Here is a 12,996-nt window from a genome sequence, read left to right on the forward strand (position 1 = left end):
GTCATATGTATCTTTCAGTTGAACTTATATGTTTTAATGGTCTTTGGTGGAATTTTGTTTATAAATATGTTGGTATTTGTTTATTTTTAAACAGGCTTTGGTCACATAATTAAGGTAAATTCTTGCAAATTTTTTTAAAAATTGACAATACAAAGTATCGATTGTCAAACACTCATTCCACCTGCTTGAAAAAAATGACAACAGAATTCATTTGACATAATAACTGACAACTAAAGTCAATATAAATCATAATAATTGTCAACAACATCTACCACAAAATGTTGATAAACAAATATAGTAAATGTCAAATAAGATCCATCACATATGCCCAAAAACAAACATAGTAAATGTCATATAAGATCCATCACATATGCTCAAAAACAAACATCAACAATATTCAGCCTCGACGTCATGCCCTCTCTTGTCTGCCGTTCCTGCAAATCAACTGAAATTGTCAATAAAAAACCTAACAGCTCTCAAATACACAAATCAAATATATACCATGAAATTACTGAACAGCACCGTCTGTGCAATTTCTTCGGTCATGCCCCTCTTTCCCGCAATTTCTGCAACGGCGGGGAGCCCTCGGTTCATCTTCCTCGCGGATATCCATTTGATTACGTATCCTCCTTCTTCTAATTCGGCCACGCCTTCTAGGAATCAACTGCTGGGGGGTGATGCACAATTTCCATGGAGGTTCAACCCAATAATCTTCGTGTCTTGGTGCATCAAATGAATTTTCACCATAGTACTGTGATCTCCATGTACTTAGGTAGTAGGACTTATCTATAAGGTCAATCATGACGTGACCTCTGTCTCTAGCAACTGCACAACCATGTGAACAAGGAATTCTCCACGTCTGCCATTTACCACAACTACACGTCGACTCCAGATACCTGACTTTTTGTACATTGTTGCCCTTTGACACTCCATTTTCTATTCTTCCTCGAGTTCGGACATGATACTTCCCTGTATCTCGGTCAAGTACAGTAATGTAATGTTTTCGCCCCTTTGAGTCATTCCTAGCAAGCATGTCCCTCGCCCACGGGGTTAACTCACCTTCAGTGTGTTCAATTGTTGTCTTCTTCTGCACCCACCATTTCACCGTCCTCCAAAATGTCAAATCAACCAAAGCTCTAATTGGCAACTCTCTAACACCCCTCAAAACATTGTTGTAGCACTCCGACATGTTTGTTGTGGCCACCCCCCATCGAAGTCCACCATCGTAGCATAGCGACCAACGTTCTATTGTAATCCTATCAAGCATTCGCATCGCACCACGGCTGACATCAGATAGTGCTCGACTTCTTCTGTCAAATTTACGTACCTGAGTACTAACCCCCAACTTCCAGATTTTGGCCTTCACACTGGGGCCCTTGTGCTTCTTCAACACATTTGCTCGCACATGGACCAAACAAAATTTGTGGTGTATCTGCGGGGCCCTTGTCATGATTGCAGACTCCATTGCTTTGAAGATTCCTTTATGCCTATCTGATATAATGCACACCTCTCTCTCGTATTTCACCACATGAGTTCTTACATGATCCAAAAACCACGACCAACTGTCATTGGTTTCTTCATCCACCACAGCATATGCAATAGGCAAGCATGTCTTGTTAGCATCAAAACCACAAGCAACAAGCAGCTTACCTTTAAATCTTCCTCGGAGGTGAGTCCCATCTATTGTTAACACCGGTGCAGCCTTCTGGAAAGCATGTATTGCAGGCCCAAATGCCCAGAAAACATAGTTGAACACATTTGTACGTCTCTGACTCAACAACTCGTTGTGCTTCCATTCAACAATTGTGCCCGGATTCTGTGACTGGAGTTCAAACATGTAGCTTGGCAACTGCCTGAATGATTCCTCCCATCCACCATATACAAACTCTATAGCCTTTCTCTTTGCATACCATGCCTTCTTATAACTGATTGACACACCAAATCTGTCTTGAATATCAGCTATTATTGAGAAGACCTTGAAATCGGCACATTGTCGCACATGATGTCGAATACACAGAGCAATCATTGCCGATGAGAAGTTAGCATGATCTCTGTTAGCACGATGGCCTACACAAGTATGTCGACCCATCCACTTTCTAACTTCCCACATATCGTCATGAGCCCTTTGTGTAACTGAAACCTCCCACTTACATTCCCTCGCTTTTTCAGCGTCGGTGGTGCTGATGATGCCTATACCTGTTGCTGTCGTTCCTGCTGGAAATTTGCATACGGCATGCCACCTTCTTCTTAATTTGCTCTCGACGACCTTAAACTGTTTTTCCTGCCACAAACTCCACACAGTTATAGCAGTCTTCACATGAAGCTTGGAATCAAGTTTTGTTCCCAACACAATCCGATGCGGCTCTTTCTCATCCCAATACAAATTGCTATGTTCATTATCAACAACATCATCAGATACTCCAGAAGGACCACTTGGTAATTTGCGAAAGAATTTCAACCCCGTAGTGTTGTACTCTGGAAGTGGTTGTTCACCTTGTACAACAGGTTTACAAGGTATTATCTCATCATCAGAAGAACCATCACCATCATCAGAAGAACCATCACCATCACAGAGATCGGGTTATGGCTCAGTCTCAGATAATGCTGTTGGCTCATTAAGAACATCTACAACATCTACCTCATCATTCAATCCAACACCAACATCAACAGCATCTACAACATCTCTCTGCTCATTCATACTATGATCAAAGTTCATATGTTCACCCCTAGCAGATGATCCAATACCACAGTCTGAGCTCAAAAGTTCAACCCTCGCAGATGATCCAATACCACAATCAACAACTGGTGGGATTTCTGAACTTCTCACAGGTGAATACTCAACAAATAATTCAATACACCCACTTGAATTTTGAGCATTGTTGAACATAAACATTACACTTTCATCATTGCAAATCACAGAACATGTATAACTCATACCGGAAGCAAAGATTATACATTGTCTCCACAATAATTCAATAGTGTGTTGGTTCATATCTATTCTCATCGCATCACATATCATTGCAACCAATTCAGAATAGGAAACACACGAATTTAATACGATGGAGCTCCTCGCACGAGGTGGATCATAACCAATACCCATATGGGGTAGTTGAACTACTCTACCACCCCAATACAAACTCACAAATACTTGCATGATTTCTGCATCAATAACATTTTCCAAAAACAACAATTAGGGACATTTTTCCTATAAGCCCTAATTTAAAAAATTGGGTAAAACTAACAAATGAAAGCAAAATAAACATGAATAAAGATGAATGTAGCTAAATTGAAGTACAATTACCGGTACTTATGAAGAAAATGCTGAAAATCGACCGAAATCGTCGAAAAACGGCGGAAATCGCCAACCCGTGACTCCTTGCTTCTGCTTCTGTTCTGTTTGCGCCTTCTGCCCTTTAAAACCCGACTGAAAGACGCATAACGTATATGCGTCATTAACGAAAGACGCATAATCTATATGCGTCATAAGGGAAAGACGCATAACCTATATGCATCATTACTGAAAGACGCATAAGGGTTATGCGTCTTTGTAAAACGCAATATTTTATGCGTTTTCACTTTAACGACGCATCATCGTTATGCGTCTTTCAATAAAGACGCATCTCCTTTATGCGTTTCATTAAGAGTGACGCATAACCTTTATGCGTCACTCCCTAACTGGGAACAAATCTATTCTCCTTCATTAAGATGGAATGCAATTACAAGCCTAGAACAAAAGAAGAATTAACCCCATGAATTAGTCAACCTTCGCTTTACTATTTGGTCCTTTTTCCATTGATTTTGAACACAATACTTACGTTAAATTTTGTTTATTATCTTGGAAGAGAAGTGATTAATGTACAACTAAATAACATGCATAATTAAACAAATACCAGCCATTAGATGAAAAAATTGAAGGATGAGATTAGATGAATTTTGAAAATATGGAGTTCACTATAAGAGTGTATTGGTTCAATCTGTGTTCAAATTCGTGTTATGAACTAAGCGTCTTTATAGTGAACTAAACCTAACCCTTCATTATAATGACACATTTTTGTTCGATCCGTGTTTTCAAATCTATGTTACGAACTAAAACGCATTTATAATTAATAAACTAAAACAACTTTATTGTGACCAAAATGCAATTATAGTAAACTTCATGTTTTAGTCTATTGTTTAAATTAACAGTTATCCTATATCACTACTCTAGGTTGGAAATTATTTCGTCTTTTAAAACACCAACCCGATTTGTACGCAATGTTATCTTGAATTATTTCGTCTTAGATAGTACAAGTTTTTAGATTTAGATAATTTGGTAAGTACAAAAGAGTCGGATATAAATAAAATTTCAAAAGATTTATTTTGGAGGAATATCTTTGTACATAATCACAAATTATGTTTCAATTTATAATGTACATATTTTTAGTGATAATAAGTTAGTCAACCTTCGCTTTACTATTTGTCTTTTTTCTTCTCTGATTTGGAACGCAATCCTTACATTCAAATTTTTTATATGCTGAAAAAAAAATCGTAATATAAAATCGTTATACTTATCTTATCATGAATTATATCTTAAAAAATTATTTTTATATGATTTGTGATTATAACTTGGTCAAATTTCACTCTCTTTGTTTTGTTTTTCAAGTTGACTGTCAAATTGTTGAGGTATGTTGGATTTCAATTTAGAGATTTTTCCTATTTAAACTGTTACTCTTGAGGTACTTGAGTATCCAACAAAATATAATTCACTTCAATACATGAGTAAAGAGAGTATGATTTCTGAAAAAAGAATAACAATCAAAAATTTTTTTTTTGTTCTTTCTTGTGTGTTTGTTTCAGGAGACGCAGAAGTGAGATGCATCGAGAGTGAGCGAGAAGCTCTTCTTAGCTTCACGAATGGCACCATGGACCGGTTTGGTATTATCTCGTCGTGGCGGAGCAACGAATGCTGTGAATGGCTCGGTGTTGAGTGCAGCAACACCACTGGCCATGTCATCGCCCTCAAAATTTTTGGTTTAAATTTTGGAGGTAAGGTTGGCTCTTCGTTGCTTGAGTTGCATCATTTAAATCATCATGATCTCAGTGGGAATGATTTTGGAGGCACTCCAATCCCGTAATTCATTGGTTCTATGAAGCAATTGCAACACTTTTTCTTAGAGATTCTAACTTTTCTGGGAGTATTCCTGCTCAGTTAGGGAACCTCACCAACCTACGCTCACTCGATCTCTCGTTTAACTCTTTCAGTTCCATATCCCCTTTTATGCTTGGTTCTGTATTTGAATCACTTGAAAAGCTGGACTTGTCTGTTAACCAAATCAATGGTTCAATGCCAGACCCGAGAGCATTTCCTTCATTGATAGAACTAAATCTTATGGTTAATAACTTTACAGGCACCATTCCTATGAGTATTGGCCAACTCTCAAATCTTCAACTTCTATCTCTATCTTATAATTATTTGGAAGGTTTAGTTTCTGAGTCCCACTTCATCAAGCTTGATAAGTTACAAAGACTATATTTATCCTTTAATCCATCCTTGCATATTGCTTCTGATTGGATTCCGCCTTTCCAGTTGAATATCTTATCTTTAGTCGGGTGCAATGTGGGCCCGTATTTTCCAAAATGGATTCAAACTCAGAGGAATTTGTCATCCCTTGATCTTAGTAGTGCCAATATAAGAGATGAAGCCCCGAGGTGGTTGTGGAGTGTGTCTTCTTCATTACGTGGCTTATATCTGTCCGACAATCAAATTAATGGTACTATTCCGAATCTCTCATCCACCTCCATCCGGTATACGCATCTTAGTTACAATCAATTCTCGGGTCCTATACCATTATTTCCCGCCACAACCTCCGAGTTTCTATTAAGTGGAAATATGTTCTCCGGCTCAATTTCATCTATTTGCAACACTGACCACCATGATCTCCTACATCTTGACATTTCAAATAATCAGTTGGCGGGAGAGGTTCCCGACTGCTGGGAGAAATTGCCGAACTTGCACACCCTTAATCTGGCTAACAACAGTCTTTCTGGTGAAATCCCTCCCTCTTTCAGCAGTTTACAAAAATTAAATAGACTCCAAATGCATGGTAATAATTTATATGGTGAGTTGCCTTACAATTTGAGCCTTTGCCAACAATTGTTATCCATTGATGTCGGAGGGAACAAGTTAACAGGAAAGATCCCCTCTTGGATCGGCCAGCTGTATGGAGTGTTTTTTCTAAACCTTCGTGGAAATAAATTGCATGGCAGTATCCCTCCGGAGATATGCAATCTTACTAATATTCAAGTTCTGGATTCATCGATAAACAATCTTTCTTCTGTAATACCTGATTGCTTCGACAATTTTACATTCTTGGATAGTACGAAACATATGCCTTTCATTATACCTAGTTTTGGTCAAAGCTCCGTACATGAAAACGGATTTTCATCGTTTCAATGGAAAGGTCAGGAATTTGAATATAATCGGGGTAATATAGTGCTTCTCAAATTCATTGATTTTTCAAGCAATGGATTGACCGGGAACATCCCCAAATCGTTTTCTACTATGAGGGGATTGAGATCCTTGAATCTATCTAGAAATAGTTTGACGGGCTATATAATTCCAGATATTGGTAAAATGGAGTTGTTAGACTCTCTTGATCTGTCTCACAACCGACTCTCTGGCCAAATACCTACAAGTTTGGCCAAAATAGACACTCTTGGTGTTCTTGATTTGTCGAACAACAATTTGTCTGGAAAAATTCCAACGGGTACTCAACTTCAGAGCTTCAATGCATCGGCTTATGCTGATAATGATGGACTATGTGGAGACCCTCTACCAAAGTGCCCCGGAGATATCTTGAGGCCATCCACCACTAATTCGATGGGAAACATGAATGCGAATGACGGCTTCTTCTCATTTATGCAAGAAGTTGGCGTATCAATGGGCTTTGGTTTTATCTTTGGGTTTTGGGGAGTTATTGGTACATTCATATGGAAGAAATCATGGAGAATAGCATTCTTCAACTTGTTTGATGCTGCTGGAGATTGGTTCTACGTCAGGATTGTTGTGTTTGTATCCAAATGGAGACGAAGCTAAACTACTTATTTCAGGTTATATTTACTACATTTTATTCACTTAAATACTTTTATTTAGGTTTATTTTTGCAAATAACATAGTAACATTTACTTGAATTGTTTAATTCACATTCAGCTTTGAGATTTACTACTATAACATTTGCTCTTTTTTTTTCAGTGGTGCCCACTTTTGCGTTGAATCAAGTTGAGCAAGCTCATGACCGATGATCTTTCTAAGTTGTTGTAATATGGAAATAAAAATTCATCTCTTTTCTCATTAATTGGGTGAATGTAGTTTTAATTTGTTTTCATTGTATTTTACTTTTATTTGTATAATTTATGTTGGTGTGTCTTGCTTCTTTAAATGAACATGTGTATAATCTTCATGAATTAACTTTCCATTTATTATTGAGTATTTGGAATAACACCAAGGAACTAATTAATTCTGTATGTGACAAGATTTAATATGATAATCTTTATACTCAAAGATTATTAAATCAATTGGAGCATGAAAACGTGAGTAAATTGGCCCTAGTTACTCTTCGGGACAGAGTGGAAGAAGGGAGGGGATTCTCGAGCGTCTGAGTACAATAAACTCAATGAAATGTTTAAAGTCCAATTAAGACCCCAAAACTCATTTTTGGTGTAGATAATTTCTCCAACCATACACCAAACTCAAACCCATTTTTGGGTTTTTCAATGGAACAACACCAAATATGGTGTTTACTCCAAAATTTTGTTAAAGAAATACTCAAAAATAGTGTAAACTTAAAGATGGTGTAAATGGTTGGAGTAAAACTAATTTTTGGTGTGACATATACTCAAAAATGGGTTGGAGTTTGGTGTAAATGGTTGGAGATTGCCATCTCGAGAGAAGCTAGTGAGCATCCCATCTCATAAGGAAAGCCTTGGTTGCGGGGGAGAAGAATACAAGATTGGGACTACGCAATATAAATAGAATTCCAGCAGTTTTGGGCCCTGTTTATAAAATTTAAAATCCTACATTAATGAGCCCAAATATTCAATTAGTTAATCTAGGTCAAACAAAAAATAATTTAAAAACTGTTTTCAAAAGAAAAACATGTTACCCCAAAATAGTTATATATATTAATTAGAAAAATTAATGTAACGAAAAATAATTAAAACGTCAAACCTGATGTAGCTAAAACAATGACCACAACGGAGGTTGATAAAATTTAGCTGGGCCTAATGGGCCCTAAGATTAATGTCACTATCGTTTAATCGTTTTATTTTCTGCAATTTTTATTTTCTTATCTATAAGCTCACACAAATTGTGTGACTTATATCTCTGAATTATTGGTTGAAATTAGAGGAGTGTTTTACTAATTTAATTGCGTTTCATCATCCATAGTGGAGTATATGAATTTGTTTTAAAAAATATAGATATAAAATAATAGAAAATTTAAAATAACAGATGACAGGACACAAATAACTCTTGGAAAAAAAATTAATGAACACAAAATTTATTAGTTTTTAATATAATCAAACATAACTTTGCTATTTTGTACATAACTTTTCTTTGGATTTGGACTCAAGTTCTTACGCGAAATTATACTACCTTTTGTTTATGAATCAGCCAAACTCATCTGAATTTTTTGTATTTGTATTTGAACACCACATATATTTTATCTTTTATTTTGTATTTATTGGAGAATTTATAATCTTCGTATATTATCATTATGAACTGTCTTCCATTTTATTATGTCATATTTTAAGTGATCGTGAATTAGTCAACCTTCGCTTTACTATTTGGTCTTTTTCCATTGATTTTGAATGCAATTTTAACGTTAAATTTTGTTTATATCTTGGAAGAGAAGTGATTAATGTACAACTAAACAAAATGCATAATTAAAAAATAAATTTCAGCCATTAGATGAAAGAATGGAAGGATGAGATTGAATGAATTTTGAAAACACGGAGTTCACAATAAGAGTGTTTTAGTTCACTCCGTGTTTTCAAATTCACTAAACATGAATTTGAAAACACGAACCAACTAAACCTAAACCCTTCACTATAATGACATTTCCGTTCAATCTGTTTTCAAATCTATGTTACGAACTTAAACGCCTTTATAATGAACTAAAACAAATTTATAGTGACCAAAACGCAATCACAGTCAACTCCGTGTTCTAGTGTATAGTTATGCATTAAAGTAATAGTTGTCCTATATCACTACTCTATCTTGGAAAATTATAACACCAACCCAATTTCTACGCTATGTTATCATGAATAATTTCGTCTTTGATAGTACAATTTTAAGATTGAGAAAAAATTGGTAAGTAGAAAAGAGTCGGATATATATAAAATTTCAAAAGATTTATTTTGTAGAATTATTTTAACAAAGAATATAGTAACAATAAGTAATTACTCTACTTATTTTATAATTTTTCGCTTCGACCAAAATAATGAATATGGTTCGTTCAATTCTTCATTTCATTGATGCCTGTACAGTTAAATTTCCACATAAAATTGATGGAAGAATATCTTTGTACATAATTTTAGTGATAATAAATTAGCCAACCTTCGCTTTACTATACGTCTTTTTCTTTTCTCTGATTTCGAACGCAATTCTTACGTTCAGATTTGTTTGTATGTTGAAAAACTATTTCGTAATATATATAGAGAGAGATTTAGATTTCTAAATGGATTTGGGTAATAATCATCTATATATTATGCAATCAGTTTTACCAGATTGCCTTCTATCTCTTGAGATTTTGTGAGACATCATATCGAATTATGGCCTAACATTTGTTTGATAATATCTTTGAATGAGTGCATGGCTATTTTGTCAACTCTGTTTCAAATATTTTTCTAATATATTTCATATATTTTTCAAATGAGTGATGATAAATTAACAAAAATTGTATATACAAAATACAATATTTTAGGTATTTTACATTGTAATAAATTTATAAAGATTTATGAATTTGATATATTACATATTTATCCTTACATGACCATTTCAGAAAGTATAAGTTTCCAATCTGAATATGTAGTGATTTAGGAAAAGATTAATATGGCTTCCTCATTGTATCTAGAGATTAATATAATTGCTTAATTTACGTGAAGGGTGTAGGCAACGAAATTAATTTTCTGCTTCCTTTTTTCAGTATACATGGTCTTGTTAATTATTTATTATTCATTATACAACAGTGTTCTCATTATCTATATATATTAGTACGATACAAAATTAAATATGTTACACAATACTAGTAAAAGCTTATTTGTTTTATTATTAAATAATTGTTATGATTATAATTATTATAAAATTGACTGCATGCATATATATTTTTCTCATTGCTATCCCCAACTAACTAATTATGATTATTAATCGATTTACTTGTATGCTCTATATCTCCAATAAAAATTTATGATACACAACTAAATAGAGAGTATATAATAGTAAAAAATAACTTAAAATGAGTAATAATTATTCATGTCCAGTTATTTTATTTTTAAATAAACCTTAAGAATTGTAAATTATAAAAATAATACATGTATATATGCTACTACTAATTAATTTCTCATTATTAGTATAATCTAATTAGTTGATGATCATTAAGTCGATTTCATTTGCATATACTACATCTTCACATAAAAATCATGAAACAAAATTAAATATTAAATATAATAGTGAAATTTTTTTTAAGTGATAATAGTCATTTTCGTCCATAGTGGAGTATATGAATTTTTTTAAAAAAATATAAGTATAACTAGAATTCACTAACTAAGCTCACACAAATTGGGTGACTTATTTCTCTGAATTATTGGTTGAAATTAGAGGAGTGTTTTGCTAATTTAATTGCGTTGCATCATCCATAGTGGAGTATGTGAATTTGTTTTTAAAAATATAGCTATAAAATAGTAGAAAACTTAATTAAAATAACACATGACAGGACACAAATAACTCTAGGAAAAAAAAAATCATGAACACAAAATTTATTAGTTTTTAATATAATCAAACATAACTTTGCTATTTTGTACATAACTTTTCTTCGAATTTGGACTCAAGTTCTTACGCGAAATTATACTACCTTTTGTTTATGAATCAGTCAAACTCATCTGAATTTTTTGTATTTGTTATTGAATACCACATATATTTTATCTTTTATTTTTTAACTTCCGATATATTATGTATATTTTAAGTGATCATGAATTAGTCAACCTTCGCTTTACTATTTGTTTTTGTTTTCCATTGATTTTGAACGACATTTTTACGTTAAATTTTGTTTATATCTTTGAAGAGAAGCGATTAATGTACAATTAAATAAAATGCATAATTTAAAAAATAAATTCAGCCATTAGATGAAAAAAATGGAAGAATGAGATTAGATGAATTTTGAAAACACGAACCAATTAAACCTAAACCCTTCACTATAATGACATTTCGGTTCAATCCGTGTTTTCAAATCTATGTTACGAACTAAAATGCCTTTATAATGAACTAAAACAAATTTATAGTGACCAAAACGCAATCACAGTGAACTTCATGTTCTAGTGTATAGTTATGCATTAAAGTAATAGGTGTCCTATATCACTACTCTATCTTAGAAAATTATAACACCAACCCAATTTCTACGCTATGTTATCATGAATTATTTCGTCTTTGATAGTACAATTTTAAGATTGAGAAAATTTTGGTAAGTAGAAAAGAGTCGATATATATAAAATTTCAAAAGATTTATTTTGTAGAATTATTTTAACAAAGAATATAGTAACAATAAGTAATTACTCCCTCCGTTCCTTCATAGTTGAGCCATTTTTTCATTTCGGGAAGTTCCCTCATGGTTGAGTCATTTCTGTATATAGTAATTTTTTCTTCTTTCTTACTTTACTCATACTTTATTGGGAAATTGGTCCCTAATACTTTGCCCAGATTTTGATTTTTCCCATGAACTTTTAAATTAGTACAATAAATTATGAACTTTTAGATTAGTTTGGTATTTTCCCAATAATTCAAGATTTTTTTAAGAAATTCACTAAAATGTCTTCCTAGGTTTGTAAAAGAGAGAAACAAGGTTTTGTGTTTTAATTTTTATAGCGTAGCGTCACAAGTGTATGTTTCTACTTGAATTCTTTATGTTTTATTAAATTTATTTTGTTTTCTTTATTTTTAGAGTTTTATTTTGTCATAGTATTGTGTTTAATATTCCAAATAGATATACCAACATAACATATCACTTATAAGAATTATGCTAAATAGGATCCAAAATGCCATATAAGCTAGCCGGATTTTACTCTTGATCTGCCGTGGGAAATACCAAACTAATATGAAAGTTCTTTATTTATGGTACTAATTTAAAAGTTCATGGGAAAAACCAAAATCTGGACAAAGTTCATGATAATAGGCACCAATTTCCCTACTTTATTCTCTCTACTTTATTCACTTTTTACTTTATTCTCTTAACCTTTTTTCTCTTTATTACTATTTTATCTATCTACTCTCTTTGTCCGTGAATAGGAGTCCCGTTTTTCTATTTTGGTCCGACCACGATAGGAGTCCCGGTTCATTATTACTATAAATGGTAAAAAAGACCACACATTCCACCAACTCATTCCACTCACATATCATTTAAAACTAATATATACAAGTGGAATCCATATTCCACCAACTTTCTTCCACCCACTTTTCTTAATATTTCTTAAAACACGTGTCGAAATGAAATGAGACTCTTATTCATGGACGGAAGGAGTATCTATTTATTTATAATTTTTCGCTTCGACCAAAATATTGAATATGGTTCGTTCAATTCTTCATTTCATTGATGTAGAAATCATATTGTACAATCTTCATGCCTGTACAGTTAAATTTCCACATAAAATTGATAGAAGAATATCTTTGTACATAATCACGAATTATGTTTCAATTTATAATGTACATAATTTTAGTGATAATAAATTAGCCAACCTTCGCTTTACTAT

At 33.3% G+C, this 12,996-nt stretch overlaps 2 pseudogenes across 1 annotated transcript; one reads left to right on the plus strand and one right to left on the minus strand.

Moving 5' to 3' along the window:
* Positions 1-508: 508 nt before the first annotated feature.
* On the minus strand, positions 509-3,175 carry LOC125199636 (uncharacterized; annotated as a pseudogene).
* A 1,579-nt stretch (positions 3,176-4,754) lies between these two features.
* Positions 4,755-7,338, plus strand: LOC125195541 (receptor-like protein EIX2; annotated as a pseudogene). Its single transcript, XR_016128789.1, has 2 exons — positions 4,755-7,089; positions 7,232-7,338. The product of XR_016128789.1 is annotated as a receptor-like protein EIX2 (transcript).
* Positions 7,339-12,996: the final 5,658 nt, after the last annotated feature.

The sequence above is a fragment of the Salvia hispanica genome, chromosome 4 (genome assembly GCF_029641045.1).
Source record: "Salvia hispanica isolate PSC_SH4W2 chromosome 4, Shi_PSC_v1, whole genome shotgun sequence".
Classification (NCBI taxonomy): Eukaryota; Viridiplantae; Streptophyta; class Magnoliopsida; order Lamiales; family Lamiaceae; genus Salvia; species Salvia hispanica.